Source organism: Leuciscus leuciscus (genome assembly GCF_965113295.1).
Source record: "Leuciscus leuciscus genome assembly, chromosome: 4".
In the NCBI taxonomy this organism is placed as follows: domain Eukaryota; kingdom Metazoa; phylum Chordata; class Actinopteri; order Cypriniformes; family Leuciscidae; genus Leuciscus; species Leuciscus leuciscus.
In genome coordinates, this window is record NC_138728.1 from 17,058,266 (window position 1) to 17,076,620 (window position 18,355).

Consider the following 18,355-nt stretch of genomic DNA (forward strand, 5'->3'; position numbering starts at 1 on the left):
TGTACACTGCCACTTCTATGTTGTTTAATGACATAAAAGAACAAAAAGAATGGAGCAACTAGAGCCGGCAAATTTACACACATTTAACCAGTTTTATAACCTAACATAGCCTTCTGTAGATCAGTGGTCTCAACCAGGGGGCTTGGGTCCACTTGTGGGCCTCAAGATGACTTCAAATTATTTTAAATAAGAAGAAACAAGCGTTTAAATAAGCTAAACAACAACAACAAAATCTAGATATTTTAATTCACCCCTTCAACAACATTAACTTTTTTTTTGTTGTCTTTTCTAAACAACCTGTGTCTTGGAAAACCTGGATGTAGGAGGTAGCTAAAGTTATAAAATTACATTGGAATTTTGAGTAAATACTGAGTATTTTTCTTCCTTATAATGTAAATAACAAACAACTGAAAAAGTCATGGGTCCTTCAAATATTGTTGTGGACAATGGGTATTCTTGGTGTCAAAAATGTTAAGAATAACTTCTTTAGATTTCTATGGTTTTGATTGAAAGCTAATAATAATTTATACAAACTAATGCATTTAATGCATAATTCTAACTTTAAAAACATGATTTTGTCAGATTATATTATATTATATCAAACGTATGAACACGCACTCAAGTGATTCATGTCTGATATTAGTCTACTACCTTTCACTTACTTTTCCCAATTCCAGTCTTCTAGTTTAAAGTTTCTGTTCTTTCACTCCCTTTCCTTCATTGCTCCAATCAGCCGCATTTGTCATTTGTTACATAAACTTTGACAGCTTTCCCACCTCTCTCACTTTATTTAATGCGCTCACTTATTCTTTTACTTTCTCTCATTTTCCTGGAGAATTCACTTCATTCCAGACCTGCTCTCCTTTACTCATTCTCACAATATGTGCTTTTCTTTCTCTCTCTCTCTCTCTCTCTCTCTCTCTCTCTCTCTCTCTCTCTCTCTCTCTCTCTCTCTCTCTCTCTCTCTCTCTCTCTCTCTCTCTCACTGACATTGTGCTGATAGAGGGATGGAGGCAGTGCACACACCTGGCACTGTCTGTATAACTGGCTCCGATTACACGCCACGAGCCCAGTGCCGCACACAGAGGTCACACACACACACACACACACACACACACACACACACACACACACACACACACACACACACACACACACACACACATACACACACTTTCTCTTGGCTTGACACAAAGGAGGAACATCTGTGAAACCAAAGCATGGGGCTCATTAGCAATCAGCAGGGACCGGGACAGAGCGGACATCCCAGCATGCCATTAATACACACCAGGAAAAGAGAGGAGGGATGCGCAAAGCTACATATTTTTATAATCTACTAGTCGTCAGATTGTCTGAACAACTTGACTAGTAATTCTAAGGAAACCCTGTTTAATAATGCTAGTGCGAGTTCAAACAACTAACAATAATTAGGGGAGCTCATCCCTAGAGGAGAGGAGAGGTAAACAGAAAGAGTTCAGTTAGTGCCCTTCTGTGAGTCAGACTGCGTGATAACATCGTGACCCGCTACAGAATCATTGGATTTTCTGCACCCTGGGCAAAAGTCCAAAGCCCTTCAGTAGTGTTTGTGCACTGACATGCGTGAATGTTTAGAGGTTATTGGACACCTCAGGAATCTTTTGCTGGCTACTGTGAAAGGATTTTTCTTATCGACGATGCCACATGCATCTTCAAGTATTACAGGATCCCAGAAACCCCCTTGCAGTCTGACTCAATCTTTAATACACTACCGTTCAAAAGTTTGGGTCAGAAGTTTTTTTATTTATTTTTTTATTATAGTTTTAAACTCTTTTTTTTACTTTTTAAAAAGCTTTTATTCATCAAGCATTCGGTAAATTGATCGCACGTGACTCTATAAAGACTTTTACATTGTTACAAATGATTTCTGTTTGTAATATTAGTGAAAAATTAAGGACAAATATTAAGCAGCACAACCGTTTTCAAGGTTGATAATAGTCAAAATAAAATCTTGAGCAACAAATCTGAAGGATCATGTGACACTGAAGACTAGAGTAATTCAGCTTTTCCATTACAGGAATAAATTACATTTTGAAATATATTAAAGTAGAAAACAGTTAATAATTGTAATAGTGTTTCACATACTGTTTTTACTGTTTTTGATCAAGTAAATGCAGCTTTTGTGAGCATAACAGACTTCTTTCATGAACATGAAAAAATCACGTACACCCTCAAATGTGGTACAAAAGTACAAATACTGAAGTGGCACAAATTAATGTTGTACTGATGCAGAACTGCCAAACGTTTTACGAAGTACTTAGGAACATTGAAGCAGTTTGAGGTGATAATTTTGTTGTGAGAAAGTTTTAAAGTTTCAATGCCTTCTACAGTGGTTTGCCCCAGTACTGCATTAGGTTAAATGATTAAATCTGTGTTTTCCCCTGATGATCGCAGCAAATGAACTGTGAAGTACACAGACTCTGAACTCACTGTGTATGTGCGTGTGTGTGTGTCCTGTTACACCAGCCAACAGCCAGTTAAAAAAAAGTTGTGCCAGCAGTAAAGCATTAGATCAGATAAGCAATTTTCAGAGATGGCTCAGATTCAGTTGCTCATTTGTTGTAACTCGGCACAAATGTTTTAAAATTTTATTTTTGCATTTCCGTTTTGTAATGCGCGTGGCACTGAAATTGCTTGTAGTTATATATATATTTACCTTTATATGTGTACCTTTTGAATATTTATGCTTGTATCCCACCTCACCAACTTGCCCATGCAGACCAGAGGTTAAGTATTTCCCATCATTCAAAGGGTGTTAATATTATTTTGGGAAGGTGTTAAGCTCCTCATAAGTGGTGTTTAAAACAGAAGTGCAGCCTTATTGACAACAAAACTGTTCATGTCAAGACCAGGGTGACCAGACATAAAGGGGTCTGGCTTATTACCACAAACTTTGACCCCCTCCCCCTCCCCCCCCCCTCCCCCCCTCCTCCTCTCTCTCACCACACAAACTCCTCTCTGTGCCTCCTTGACAAATAGCAGAGCCTCCTAATCTCATAATTATGGTGTAATCTCCTTAATAGCATAATGCTCCTAAACTTTACTGAGTATATATATATATATATATATATAGAGAGAGAGAGAGAGAGAGAGAGAGAGAGAAATAGAGAACAAACAGTTCTCCTCCAATTGGTTCATGCATGCTTTTGGTCAGCCATTAACGCAGTGGTTGATGTTTGATGGGCCTTGAGTATCCCAAAAAAATGTGCTAACAAATATTCTCTCATAATGATCCAGTGAGGAGGGGAGGTTATGCTTCAGTGAACGGTCCATTACTGCGGTTATGACAGTGGTACAGGGGTCCGTTGTATCTCACTGAGGTCATGTGATAGCACACTCACCATTACAGATGGTGACTCAAGTCATTCGCAAGCTCGTTATCTCTTTCCCTCCACTGCTGTCATCCCGGTGTCGATTAGTTTGTGTACCTCAACACACACTTCCACTTGAAGCTGTCTGAGAGGTATGTTAGTTCATGTCTGTGGTATTATTTCAGAACTTCATAATGTCCTTTTTTAAGTGCTTCAAAATCACATTCTCTTAAGCTCTTAGACCATTGTGGTGTGTGTATTGCCTTCTGCCCATTTATCTGGCTAGTTCTGGAGAATTTTTGCAGTTATTCTATTCATTTAAAAGGCTGGGGGAAAAAACACCTTTGTATGTGCAGGCATGTGTAAATCTGTACATTGTGCAATATGGGTACCTCTGACCTTTTAAAGGCCTGGGTCACCTGACATAATTTTCTCATGTCATTCCAAACCTGAAGAAAGCAATCATACACGTTTGGTTTGGAAGAGTGAGCAGCATTCATTTTATTTATTGGGGTTTATTTCATTTAATTCATACATTTTCATATTTTCATTTCAGTTTCAGTTTTAAGGATTTTATTATGTGCTTTTGTTTATTTTATTTTTTATTTCTGTTTAGCTTTAATTTATTTTTATTCAGTTTTAGTCATTTTAGTACACCAGCATCTACAACACACCACACAATGCTGGTCTTTTCAGAAGGGTTAGTTCAGTTGAATTGCACACTTTGTTGCACACTGAAGTGGTCATGTGTGTTTGGCTTACACCCCCGCTCACCTTGAAAGAAGATGTGCATAAAGAAGACTTACTGCATTGGAAGCAGATGGAAGCACCTACTGCAGATTTTTAGAGCTTTAATAAGCCCACATCTGCCTGCTTCCTCTCTCTCTTGCTCATGCTTTATTGTGACTTCATAAAGGAACAACTGAGAGAGGAAAGGTAAGGATGGAGGTGCTGGGTAAGGGAGTAGAGGAAAAGGGATGAGTAGTTAGCTTTCATGGATCATAGCCCCTCTTTCTGTGTAGTCTAAGTAAGCCAATATTGCAGTAATCTGGAGTAAATCCGGTTTAATTAAGCTACAGAGGTTTAAGGGGCAGCGTTAGATTAGAAGCACATTGTACATGGTGGGAGTGTGCCATGCTCTCTGTCCTTTGATCTCATACATACACACACATATGCCACACATACACCCATAGAACTGGCACAGTCTCCAAGTGGGCCGTTCCGCTGGTGCGTATAGCCCAAGCACGTTCTGATATTCATTTTCCCAGGTTGACAGGAGCTATTAGTCATGCGGAGGATGGCTATGTTACATCGCTACAGGCTAAAGAGCACCACATTGAGAAAACGCTGTGCTATGTATCTCTCTATGTACTTCAAAACCGCAACAGCCCTGGAACTACTTGCCAACAATTTTTGCTTTTCTGTTAAATTGTTCGTAGGTGTGGCAGCATGTGACATCTCTTATATTCTGGGCAAAAGATGTTCCATGCACTTGCTGCCTTAGGGGCAAACGCCTGTTTTGCTGAGAGTTGCATAAAAACAGGATGCTGGAGTGCAGCACTACAGATGTGCAGAAAGATCGGGCGAGGTGAAGAGAAGAGAGGGAGGGAGACGGGGAAGGGAAGATAAAGATATTTTTTGCACCAACTCATCAAAAAGGTGACTTTTGGGTAAATGAGTGTCCTATCTCATGGCTGGAGGTTCAAGGTTTCTTTTTTGCATGACCGTTATGCATTATAGGGCTCAACAGTAACTGTGAGAAATAGTCTGAGAGTTTTGGGCCTTTGCTGTGTTGCCAATGAAAAGGTCATCCATTTGTGTATGCCATAAAAAAAAAAATCTCTACACTGATTTGTAGCTGTGCACCTGCATCTACAGTAGATGTGTGTATACAATTTTTTACATTTCTTAAAACTAAAATTCATTACATTTATAAAATTACATTTTTTTAGACCACTTTTGTGGTGAGGCTAGTGAAAATGATGGCAGGGCAAGTTACTATTGAAACTGCTAGCCTGACCAGGCAAGCAGAAATAATAATAATAGAACAAAATCTTATTAAACCCTGCATTAGTTTAAAAAGAAAGGTCAGACAGAATTTGTGCCCTTTTTTGCATTTATTTTGGACTTAAAAACTGTGTAATTCTGGAATGGATGTGGTAAAAGGAGTTGAGGGGGTTATATTGCTAGCTAAATGCATGATCACATTACCAAAAATAAACAAACATGGAAAGATCAAACGAGGAGTCAAATTGTGTTCACGGAATTCCATTTAATTCCATTTGATTTGATGCAGGCCTAGTGATTAGTCAACCAGTTGAATGTGTATCCCTGGTGGTCCAATCAAATTGTTCCCACGTAAATAGAAACGGAGTATGATGGCAAACATTTAAACTTGGACCTGAGGAGTATCGTTTTTTGCACAATATTTTACTGTGGGTAGTCATAGTTTTTTTTTATTTTTTTTATTTTTTTTATTACCTGGCAGACAGAGGAGCTACAGGCGTGCCAGGCTTGCCCTGATCCTTCATTGTTTATGTGCATGTTGAGAGTGTGTTTGTGGGTCGGAGCTTGTTTTCTCAGGTTTATATTCTGAAGTAGCACTTGGCTGCGGGCTGAAAGCAGTTACACTTTAATAGGCCAGTTGTTTACTCTTTTCTGCAGACCACTCTGGATGCACTCTAGTTTAGATCCCTCCTCCTTGCTGGCAGGTACGCTTTGAGCCGTAAAGTTAATGTTGTATCGTGCCCACCACATCTTACTAACTGATTTTAACAATCTGCCCAAAAAAGTGCATGTCTTTTATAATAGCTGTAGGTAATGCAAGCAAGCTTGAGAAATAGACCCACCTCTGTTTTAGGTCTACCACCATTCCGACTTATTCAACACCACAGGGTGACAAACACCGTGAACTCACTGACTCAGAAAAGACGCTGTATTCACATGGGTTGCATGAATAGATTTTGGGCCCATAAGCTTTCCGTTGCACCCTGAAAGGAATAGATTAAAAAGAGACAGGGGGTCCGGTGGGGGAGTGTGAGTGGTGGGAAGAAGGGATGAAAGAAGAGGTGTGCTTGCCAAAAGCTGGACCTTTTTACGTCTGGCCAAGAGGCAGCATGAATGCCACATGCACCTGATCTTTCATCTCCTCTTGCTCATAGGAAATGGAGAGCAGATTGGGCTTTGGTTTACGTGATGCTCTTGATTGAGGACAAAGAGGAAAAGTTGTTATTGCGGTTAGCCATTGCGTGATCTACAATATAGAGGTCTGGCTTTGATGGGACTCAACCGTACCCTGTAATGGTGACCAGAGAACCCATTGAACCCAGGACAGGCGTAACGATAGCTAAGCCTTCTGTCGAGACCTTAAGAAGGGCAATGCTGGTAGAGAGAGAGAGTCTTAACCCTGGCAGACAGCTCCTTAAGGAATGTTTGGATTGGACCACATCTGCACTGAGGGGTACACCGCTTACACTATGCGGAACATAGGCTTATGCAGAATGGTGAAGCTATCGGGCCGCTTTAAGCCAGGATTGCATTTGTGGTCTCTCCAACATGATCCCCTGCTGATAGCTCGAACAGGACTTCCATTCCCACTACTGTAAAGACTATAATTTACAAAATTTGTTCAACTATTTGTTGTACTTGTTGATGGTCAGTGACATGTACAATTATGTCCGTCTCTCTCGTACGGCTGGCATCCGTTTCATAAGGGCCTGGCTCTTGGTAGGAAGAGTTTGGCCACTGCTCTATTTGTCCTTGCTGAAAATTGCACAAGAACTGTCCCAGAGGTTGTGAGTAATTGATGAGTACATATGTTTTGGGGTTTTGCTCTTTAGATTCTATGTTTCACTCTCTCTACACTACCCTCTCGCTTGGTCAGTGGAGACTCTGTCTTTTTTCACAACTTTTGGCTTGGAATGTAAACCTCCTCCTCAGGCTTTGAGCCTATAGATTATATGACATGACCATTTAAGGGTTATTCCTAAGCTGTCCAGTTCTTCAGCAGTTAAGCGCCATCTTTATAAAGGTCACCTGCTGATTGCCGTTGGTTTATCTATGACTGAGCAGGTCTCTGAAGTCTATTGCTCCACAGTGGTCCATAATGAATCATTTAACAACAGTGTTGGGCTTCCTCAGAAAAAAAGTTACATTTGTGTCGGATGTTTTTGATTTGATCTCTCATACAGGCTGTCTGGCCCAAGCCTAATGTCTGGATTTTCTAAGCACTTGGTGTAGTTAAACTCAGGGGTGGTCTGCTTTAAGGGTTCACATCGAGCCAAGGCTGATTGTACACAAAAAGGTCAGATGCTGGAGGAAGCTCTGTGTATTTCCTACATGTCAGACTCATAACTGCGAGAATATAGTGTAATAGCTGCACCTGGCTTAAACACAAAAACTAATCAGTGCTAAGTAGTTCATCCAATTTGTAAAACCAGCATCACAGACTCTCTTGCATCTGCATGTAACGTGTTTACAAAGAGAATGCAGATACATGTGTGGCTGTCTCAACGAAGGTCAACAAATATCTGTCCTCAAGTCGTCCTGGGAAGTTCCTACTAATGAGATTGGATGTTGTAAATAACCCCCCCCAAAAAATATTTTTCTTGGAACACAATGAATGCTTTGAGCAATTGCACATTTTTTGCCTTTTTGTTTTACCTACCAACAATCACAGCACGGGTTTTCATGCAACTGCTACAAAATGTGGTGCTAAATATGTGAATTGGGTATATAATTGATGCTTTATGCATTTGACCATGTAGATTGGTCTCTTAAGGCCGTTGCCTAAAAAAAAAGACATTTTAAAATGATTAACAGTTATCAAAAGGCATTCAAAATGAATTGTGCAGTTAGCATTCATAATTTAGAAACAATATTATGTCTGGGATGGACATTCACATTGATTATTGTGACATTGTTATGTCATTCACATTCACAAACTTTGTATACGATTGTTTTGACGACTTGATGGCAGCACTTGTCTGTGCCATCAATACACAGGACCTTTGTGAAAGCATTCACCACTCTGTTTTCTATAGTGAATCAAGGCTCTGTTGAGCTTAAAGTTGATTTACACAGTTTTGCAATATATATATATATATATATATATATATATATATATACCCGAGACCAACAATGGCTAAATGTCTTGCATGCAGACACTATTATAAAATCCACCTGTTTTTTTTTTTTTATGTTGGCTTCCAGCGGTGTAGCACTCGGTACCATGTGCATTCAAGCGAATATGTCGTAGTCTGTATTTACACAGCTGCAAGAGGACAGGAGCAAGTCAGGTGAAGGCCCTGGCCTCATGCTGGCCCAGCAGGATCCTCTGTGAGCAAACGTTCACAACTCGGGCCATGATTCAGAGACACTGTCTGCCTCTGCAACCACTGCTTTCACTCCAAACATCGTCCTTCCTGTCTGGAGAAGAGTGATAGGGCAAAGTCTACACACACTGACTTAGATATACATCTTCAGAATCATACTCATACAAACACTAAGGAGAGAATCTTCAAAGTGACCTACTAGAGGTGTGTTGGTTAAACAGTGAAGCAGGGTCTCGCTGGTTGCTGCCGGTGGTGTGGTTCAAGACTTTGTGAAAAACTGGATGGCTTCTCAAGGGTGACTGCTGTAACCTTATACTGTTGTGCTTGGCAGCATTTCCTCAGACTCACCGATATGTGTCTGCCCTATTTGGACAGTCTCTGAGCACAGGGCCCCTCAGGTGGGAACTCTTAATGTGTGTGAGAGAGAAATAAGAAGCAGAAAAGCAAGACAGACATTCTCTAGCTTTTTGTCCAACTCCTGTTCTCTAGCAAAAAAAAAAAAAAGATGCCAATCCAAAGATTCACAAATTGATTTTGTCCCCAAGAGCTCTCTGAGAGTTTGGCTGTGGGGTCAACATATATCACTAAGCCTGGTTATTCACTTTTCCAGCATGATAACAGAACAGCCCATGTCTCCACTTTCTCCTGTTCCTCCTGAGACAGTCTGAGAGCTATTTTTGCCCTTTGAATCTATAATTAAATCTCTAGATAGTTAGATAGCGGACAGCCCTTACTGCATGGGTGGAAAGAGTCCTGGCCAAGACTGTGACTGATGAATCTATCCTCTCATTGACAAGTTTTACCTGTAATTACAGTCATCATCTCCCTGTTAAGCCTGTCATGACAATGAAAACCGCTCTGCTAGATCATTGGAGTTAATAGGATTTGAGAGCAACATATATAGTAGTTTTCTTGCAAGCATTCTACACACAGTAATGACCCTCTGGCCAGAGAAGAAGTTTTCAAAGTTTGTTCTTAATTACTCTTGTAGCCTCAAGTACCCTAGCTATGATCTCCAGCCATTATTTACAGATTGCCCAAGGTTACTAATATTCATCGAGCTTCACATATGAGTTTATTAATTGGGGATGTGATAGAGAGAGAGAATGTGATAAAGATGCAAATGGCAGGTCTGCTTGTTTAAAACCAAGCCAAGAGTTTAAAACTCTGCCCAAGTGTCCCTGTAAAGTCGTTTTCCCCATGTGTTAAAGTAAAAGCAAAATCTGATCTGTAGTCAGAAAAAAACTTTGTTGTGAGCTTGGAGTGTCTTAGCATAGTACAGCTTATTAGAGCTACTGAATTCAGTGCTGTTGTGTTTATTATTAGTTGTTAGTGTCCTGGATAATAACTATGCCGTGGACCAATGTCTTTTTTTTTCTTTTTTTTGACCTCTTCTGCCTCAGAATTATTTGCTGACATTCCTTCTAATCTCCAGCTCAGGGTCTCTTGGCAGGTCTGCAATTTTCAAATATTTTGAAAGTGTCTTATGCCACCTTGATGCCTTACTTGGAGAATGAAGTGGTGCAGATGTATGTATGCATTAATGGGTCAAATAAAGAACATGGACATCACAGTCCTGTAGAGTAGGGTACATCCAGATGCCAGCACAGGTGCTTAGCCATGGATATGCGCTCGATAAGAATGCACCAATATCCATTCAGGTCGCTGATGATAAGATACAAGGCTTTGATCTTATTGCTCAAGGCTGGACAAATACAGATAGTCCTATATTCACAATCATAGACAAGCAGGCAAATCAACTAACTCATGCAGCTTGCTTGACACAAGCACTTCCTTGGTACGGTCGTTGACATTCCCACATTGAGAGCCGGTTTGATGATAGTTATGCAATATCATCTGGCAGAGAGAGTGTGAGAGAGGGTAGGAAAGTTATTAGCCAACTCTTCTTTAAAACTGCTGTGATTGCATTCATGCTTTCTCTGTCCTCATTCCCACAACCCACTGTCTCACAGGAAACCATGAATCTACACAAAGTCTCAGAGGAAACACAGATCCAAATGCGCGAAAAGTTTGTTTTCTTGAATTAGCGTTGCAATAAAGTGTTTAGTATCATGTTTTACTGCTAAACTGAAGATGGTTCCTGTTGCTACTGGCTTAACTCGATTGGCCTGTACAACTTGTAAAAAATCTAAAGAACACACATTCCCAGAGAGTAGGACGCACATAAACTGCACTGTATGTATTATGCTTTTATGAAATTTGACTTCAAAGACTCTGTGTCAGCTTTGATGAAACACAAACTGCTGTCTCAGTCAAGCGTCTGGGTGATCTTGCTTTCTCGTTTTTCTCTGTTGTATCTGCCGGTGTACACTTACAGATGGATGGCAGGGTCATCCGGAGCCCTGTGTGATCTGACACTGTGGGAGAGATACTTTGATGCCACCTTCACCTTCCCACAGCTTCCAGACAACAGTCTTCCAGTCTTTGCTTGTCCTATTAAAAGAGCATAATATATTGCCTGAAAGATAAAACAGTGCTAGTGTCTCCAGACCTGCATATTCATGTGCTTGCCAGTTTTTGTATGTGGGCCCTCTTAACAAAACTTATGTTACCATATGTAACCATCCCATATTTAGTTTGTTGTAATGCTGGAACAGACCACTTGCTGGAAAACCAGGTCATAAGTTGGTCCAGGTGGGTTCTGGCACATGGTAGGTAGTTGCTGGTCCAAACTGGTCTACCAGATTAAATCAGCTTTATGAAGTTGGTCTATTAGATTAAAACCAGGTGTACCACCTCAAGTTGGGTTTCATTAGATTTCCCACATGGTATATGTACATTTAATGCCAATTGAGAGTATATTGTACATATATCTCCCCTCAGATAAATTTTTTTTTTAAAGCCACCTGCACTCTTTTAAGGCTCTACACACAAAAAAGCCATCAATACCTGTCTGAAAAACCTGTGTGTTTGAAGTCTTATTCTTCACCTCAGCTGGAACTGATACAAATGAGCATCTCTGTTTATCTCCATCACTCCAGATAGGCAGCGATAAGCTGGAAGCCGATTAAAGACATAATAAAACCATAACCATAAGGCCGTAAAAGTGCTTTCCTTCAGATCAGTCGCTTCTGATGGGAGGAAACGATCAGCACCTGTTTGGACCAGATCCAGATTATTGTTTTCCCTGAGCTGTTGTTTATAATGGGGGCAGTACAGACTCCCGTGACCGCTCTTGTTTTTGCTTTCATGTCTCTCATGTTGTGTAAGAGGTTTACACTTGCTGGAAATCAGCCAGAAACATGAAGAGTGAGAGTATGACTGAAACTTTGAACTGCTAAGTGTTGTCCTTTGTCTTTCAAGTGTTTGTTAGTGGTACTTTCCCTTCTGATCCACCACCTGTATGCACTGTTTCTCAAACTTGTGGGAGGATTTGTCAAAAACTATGTGAAAATATTCTTGGATTTGGAGGTAGTCAGGCTCTTAATGTATTATACAGTAGACCAGGGATTTCTCTTCAGTTTATCTATATCTTTGAGTTTCTCAATACTGTTGGGCTCCTTAGAGGCAGAGGAGGAGGAAGAGGAGTGGGAGGAAGGGTAGTTAGTTTTGGGGTCAGCTGAGGGAGCTGACCGAGGTCATGTGAACGGCGAAGAGGGAAGGATCCAAGAGGATTCTTTTTGGAAGATTGTCCGAGAGGATTCTTTTTGGAAAAACATCCCTCAGACTGTTACTGTGGTTTTGAATAGTTCGGAGAGTTTTAGTGCGCCATTAGCTTGCTGTCTACCTGAGTGGAACATGGCCAAACTGGCCTGTAATCATGTGGTTTTGGCTTGCGGTCCACTGATTAATTCACTTGATCCACTTGGATTAGCAAGTAGTGTGACTTTGCAACTAAGGCACTAGAGAATAGTTTATGAGTGTGACTATATGTGTGTCTCTATGTGCTTTGTGTATGTTCGGAAAAGCATACTACTAATTTTATTTATGTACTGTTTAGTGCATTGTGTTTGCATTCTAATTGTATGTAGAACACACTAAAATGTATACTGTATCCCATTTGCCATGTTGACCTTTTTTTAACCATGATCTTTTTCTTGACTCCGTTTTCATTCAGACTGCTAAAAGATATAGATATATGTAGTAAATAGTAACATGTACTCTAGTATTCCATTCTTATCATTAGGAAAGGACCAAAAAGGACAACAACAACAAGGCCCAATCAAACATCCATCCACAAGCATCTTATTAACAGATCTCAGTTCTCTCAGAGGAGCACCTGATGCACGGCTCATCAGGAACAAATCCCCATCAACTCCCACTCACTCCCTCATTTCCTCCTGATAAACAGATTCAAGACTCTTTCTCTCTCTCTTATCTTCTGATACACAGCACTGATGCTGTTCGCTCATCAGGAAGGAAGTTCACTCCTCTGTTACCGTAGCGACCACGTGCGTAAAGCCCTAGTAATCTAGTGACACACTGAGCTGATTGTATCTGCGGCTCTGAATTCAATTAGCCATTGCTGCTGCAATAAGATAACCTGCTCTATCATTGCTTAAGAAAACAGAGAGCTGCTGTCTTAGACTGCATTGGTTATACTGTTTAAGAGTCAAGATGACTGATAAGACACTCAGTTGCAATTGCCACCAATGGAGATTGTGTCTTACTACAGCAGTAAAACTCTATTTGTCCATGTTGTTGTGTTTCGATAAAAATCTTGACCTGTTATTACTAATTAAACTCTGTTAAGACCTTTAGTTGCGGAAATGAACCTGCTAGATCAGAGCAGTTTTGGTCTAATGTCATTTCCTCAGCAGGAGACTGATATCCTGTCCATGTTAACATCTTCTGACTTCACTCTGCTTCCTCCACACATTGCAGACCCTCCTGATTGTCTTCACATGCTCATTCACTGCCATTTGTTCTCCGTTACACTCCCAGTGAGTTGCATCCCCTCATTATTTATATATATATATATATATATATATATATGCAAACTTGGGTTAAGGGACCCCCAGGATAGTGCTTGGGGGTCCACAGAAAATTTGGTAAGAACAAAAGGGCTTTTAAACACATTATTACTGTTTCATTTTTCTTCATTCTTTTAAAAGATTGTTTGGGAATTATGAGATGTATTGTGATCATTTTATTCTATTGACAACCCTCATTTTCAGCAGTAAGAAATGCTACATTGTGTATACCGCATAAATTATGTATAAATCACAATATAAATACTTCATACATTTTCAGTTCATCTGTTTTTTTCATAGTTCTATGTAAAAATTGTTTGGGGGAAAATTATATAAATAATGATATAATAATATTTTTAAATATTAATTAAATATGTAATAATATGCTTTGGTTTCAGTACAATGGCACTATAAAAGCTAATTATTTGTGCTTAAGGAAGAGGGTCCCTCAAAAAGGAATCATCCATTTTGGGGGTCCTTAGCATCAAAAAAAAAAAAAAAAATCCTTTGTGTAAAAGATAATGGCAGTGAAGGAATGGAGATTGATGAAGTTTTGATAGGTCACATTCCAGATATATTAGAGTTGAAATAAAGAAGATAAAGTTAGAGCAGAGGTTGTTTGGTGGTCCTATCTTAAATCGTTTGCATGTGCTGATTGTGGGAGCACAGACATGGTGGTTCACCTCTCACTGTCCACAACTGCTGATAAATGATGTGAAGGTTCATGATACAAACTCTTAGATCTTCTAACTTAATCCATCCAACGAGAGACCGCGAGTGAAAGTTTAACAGGTATCTGCCTGCTGAGACCATATTTAACCTATGAGGTGCTTCTGCAGCTCACCGAAGTAGCAGGTCTTAGACGGTGAGGGAGATGAATGAATGCAGAAGTCAAACAGAGGAGATAAGGCTAATATTTACAATGAGAGCCCAGCCCAAGGCCGCATACCTGCCATGCTCATCTGACCTCAGGGGGCGTGTAGGGGGGTTTGGGATTCTGAGGAAAAGAGACAGGAGATCATTACTGCCTCAGAGGCACTGGGGATATTTAGCAGAGCTCCATACAGACACACAAAGTTGAATGTGTGTCAGTTGTATTGCTGATATGAACAATGTGAGGAGCAGTGCAGTCTTAATCTAAAGTACTTAATCACTGAATAAACTTTAGTTTTTAGTTGTTTTTTGTCTCCTCTCATGTAATTCAATCATTGTGCATTTTCACTTTTGACCTTTTTTTTGTCTTATTTTGGAGAAAAAAAAGGCAGACAGGAAAATTAGCATTTTAGATTGAAACAGATCCCTCTTCCTAGACAAATTTTTTATAAATTTTTTTACTGTATATGGTTCTTAAATTTGATATGAATTTGATGTCATCACAATATGATGACGGCCTTGCAAGTGCACTTCCTTCCTGTGAAAGGTAGCTATATAGCTGCCTATATATGAATAGGTATAGCTATTCATATATAAGTACAATTTATACAGTGAAATAAATGTATTTATTTATTTCCATGTGGACCTCGAGCACCCTCTTGCATTCCCCAGTAAAACCCCTACTTTAAAAAAAAAAATTGTAACCAGATGGTTTTCTAAAGACCTATATATTTAAATTATAATATTAAAAGTTAAAGAGGTTCATTTTGTTGGTGCTCTTTGGAAACTGGTAATAGTACCATAAAAGATGAGGATTCATTTTAATTTATGGTGCTCAAAAAAGCCACAGGCCATGTCCTGAGTAGAATCTGATAGTGATATTGTGTTCTGACTGGGCTTTTTGTCCATGTTTTCTTGCACACATGATCACAGAGGAAATCGGGCATGGCACTTGTGAAGAATTACACGGAGAGTTTCCCAGCGCGGATGACTCTGCTCTGCTTCTGCGTTCAGGGCACATTTAAAACAATGCAGCAGGTGCAGAGTCTTCTATGAGCCGTGAGGTGCGAAATATCAAGTTTGTGTGGGAGAACTGTGGGTCTGTATGGAGCTACAGCACTTTTATCAGGTGCGCTAATATGTAGAATAGGAATGACAAATGCTTTGCCCATGTGTGATATGTCATATTATGAAAGAAACAGAGTTTTGTCAGCACTGGGCAGTGTGTGTGAGTGTATGTGTGTGTGTTTCAGGGGTAAGATGGGTTTGTGGTGACAAGGGCATTACCCCTACGGCAGCAAAATATCACTTTTCTGCCCATTGGGAAGAATTACCGACATGAACCACAGAAACCAGCAGTCGGGTTTGAGTTACAGGCAGCAGATTTAAAGGTCTTTTCTGAGCAGGCTGTATCATTTACAAAGCATTCCCCAGGACTGCATTTTTATCGGTCAGTATGACTCATGAGTTGGGCCAGAGAGCAGATTTTCACAGAGCCACTGTTAATGCGTGTTGTTTAGAGATTTTTTTTTTTAAAGTCTGTGCCAGTTTACATCGCCAGAGATGAACGTTTTTGGTTTTGTGGTAATTAGTGGTTTCTCTCTCTCAGAAAATCATCACGCTCTTAAAAAGTTTCTTTTATTTGCCGTTTCGTGTTCAAAGAGGCCAGAGTTAGAGTCTGATGAATGACTTTAAAGCGACCAAAATACATATGTTAGAAAAACCTCCAACAGAGCTGCCTAAAAGCAGTACATGACCCAGTGAAAAAGGGGGGAAAATGATAAAAGCGTGAGAAAAGAAACTAAAAAAGAATGAACGAAAAGAACAAACAAACTAAAGTCATTTTGTTTGTTTAACGTTGCTGCTGTGTTGAGGATGGTTTTTGTGGGTGTTGTTATGTGATTCTAAATAAATTTTAGTAGGGTGTTCTGGATGGTAGCGAGGTGGTTAATCACTAGTCCAAACAGTCTTTAGTCTCATCCCTAAATATGGCTCAGTTCAGTGGGACTTTTTTACCCTTTTTATTGTCTACCAAGCGAAAAATGAAAGTTTGATTACGTAGGAAAGTAATTGAAGTTTAATAGTAGTGATGCACTGAATGTTTTTTTTTTTTAAACTGAAATAACACTCATTTAGTTAAAAACTCAAGCTGAAAATAAAGGTTCGGTAATTGGGTAATTCTGAGGTGATAAATTAAAGGTGCAGTATGCGATCTCCCAGAATTGTTGTTGAACACACTGTTGATATTTGTGCTAACAAGGATGCTTAACACCGCATTCTCTTATCTAGTGTCACTAACTGGCCTCCGTTACACACACAATGCAAGACTGGATGTCTATTTATCATAGCAGAAGCAAAGCAAAATAATGCTTTACGAAAAATGAAGCAAAGATGATGAACGGACGACAAGGAAGCACAAAAAAAGGACATACAGTACACAAGAGTAAGCAAGAGTTGGTTGTTAGTCACCAGCAGTTCAGCAGCGACAGACAATGACACTAAAAACTGTCCTGGAAAGCTTTTATAATATTGACGTGAGTCATAAAGCTCTTGCCTGATCATTTTCCAGTGATATTCCTCTGAGATTTTCTCTTTTGTATTGTCTGTCATCTCTCTTTCAACAGTCTTTCTTCAAATCTCCCTCTTGCTCACTCTCTCTCCTCCACCATCATACTCCCCCTGCTGATTGGCAACACGTTTGTTGTGGTGCTCGGTTCGACAACTTTTCAACAGACTTTTTGAAAAATCGCTTACTGCACCTTTAAGGGGCTGTTTACATGACATGCATATTACGTGTTTAGTCTATAGGCAAATGTATTCTCCTGTATGAGCATGTTAGATGTAATGGCCATTGGCCAGTGAATCCAGACAGACACTTCTAAACTACACAGACACCGCCTGCCTCTCTGTCCTCCTTCTCTGTCTCTCACTCTCTCTCTCACACACACTCTTTGTCCTTAGGCTTCTATCAGAGCTAATGGATGTATTTCTCAAGAGCCTTTGTTTGATGACTCCAGTGATGCCCCAGTTTTCAAATTGCGAGCGACCGTCACTTTCCACGGCTATTTAGATGGGATAGACGTGCAGTCAGACTTGCCACAAAAGATGCTCTGCAGCATCGCTCCATCATTCCAGCTTCATTTATATCAAACAGACATTTACAGGCTATTAGCCTGCGCCACCATATCACTAGGATATTTACTGGTGCATCCGGAGCAAATCGGTAATAAAGTAATCATACAAAATCACACGGGCCGCTCGCCTGCTGCGTCAGTGCCTGCCGCTATGTGAGAACTTAATAGGAAGGGAAAGGCGATCTCTCCCTCTAAAGCTCGTGCCCCGCCGCCGACATATTGAGATGCTAAATCAAAAACACGCTTTGCTTCTTCTTCTTTGCAAAGAAAGAAAGAAGAAAGAAACGCAGGAAGGGCTAGCTGGAAAATCGATTGCTGCTGTGGCTCACGTTTCCAGTCGTATCGGAGAGAGAGAGAGAGAGAGAGTGAAAGAGAGAGAGAAAGAGAGAAAGCAGTCTGGGATGAGACGGCTTTTATATCATATTATGTCACCAGACGACTCAGCACCTGATTCTCTCATCAGCTTACCAGACAAACCCCCTCCCTCCTAATGCTCTTTCCCATTTTTTTTCTTTCTCTCTGTTAGATGGGAGAGTACACATGCTGGCCTAGTGCCCTGAATAGCACACTATATAGTGAATAAAGAAGTTTATGGTTTATTTTTATTGTGTACAAACCATATCAAGTTTTGAGTTCAGTATATAACATAATTATATGTTATAAAAAATTAAGCTCAGTGAACCGCATTTTTGGCATAAATACCACAAACAATTAATTTGCATTCGATCTGGGTT

At 40.0% G+C, this 18,355-nt stretch overlaps 2 protein-coding genes across 7 annotated transcripts in view; both read left to right on the plus strand.

Annotated features, from left to right (window-relative positions):
- nav3 (neuron navigator 3) overlaps positions 1 to 18,355 on the plus strand; it is a 315,297-nt gene that overhangs the window by 166,557 nt on the left and 130,385 nt on the right. Inside the window, exon 1 of one of the 6 annotated variants that reach the window (XM_082168170.1) lies at positions 1,140 to 3,499. The exons of the other annotated variants lie outside the window; for them this stretch is intronic. The gene's annotated coding sequence lies outside the window, so the exon portion shown is untranslated. Of the gene's footprint in view, positions 1 to 1,139; positions 3,500 to 18,355 lie in introns of those variants that run through there. 6 annotated transcript variants of the gene reach the window in all.
- LOC309496359 (uncharacterized protein) overlaps positions 1 to 18,355 on the plus strand; it is a gene marked incomplete at its 3' end in the record, with an annotated part of 158,636 nt that overhangs the window by 131,851 nt on the left and 8,430 nt on the right. The gene's annotated exons all lie outside the window — the stretch shown is intronic.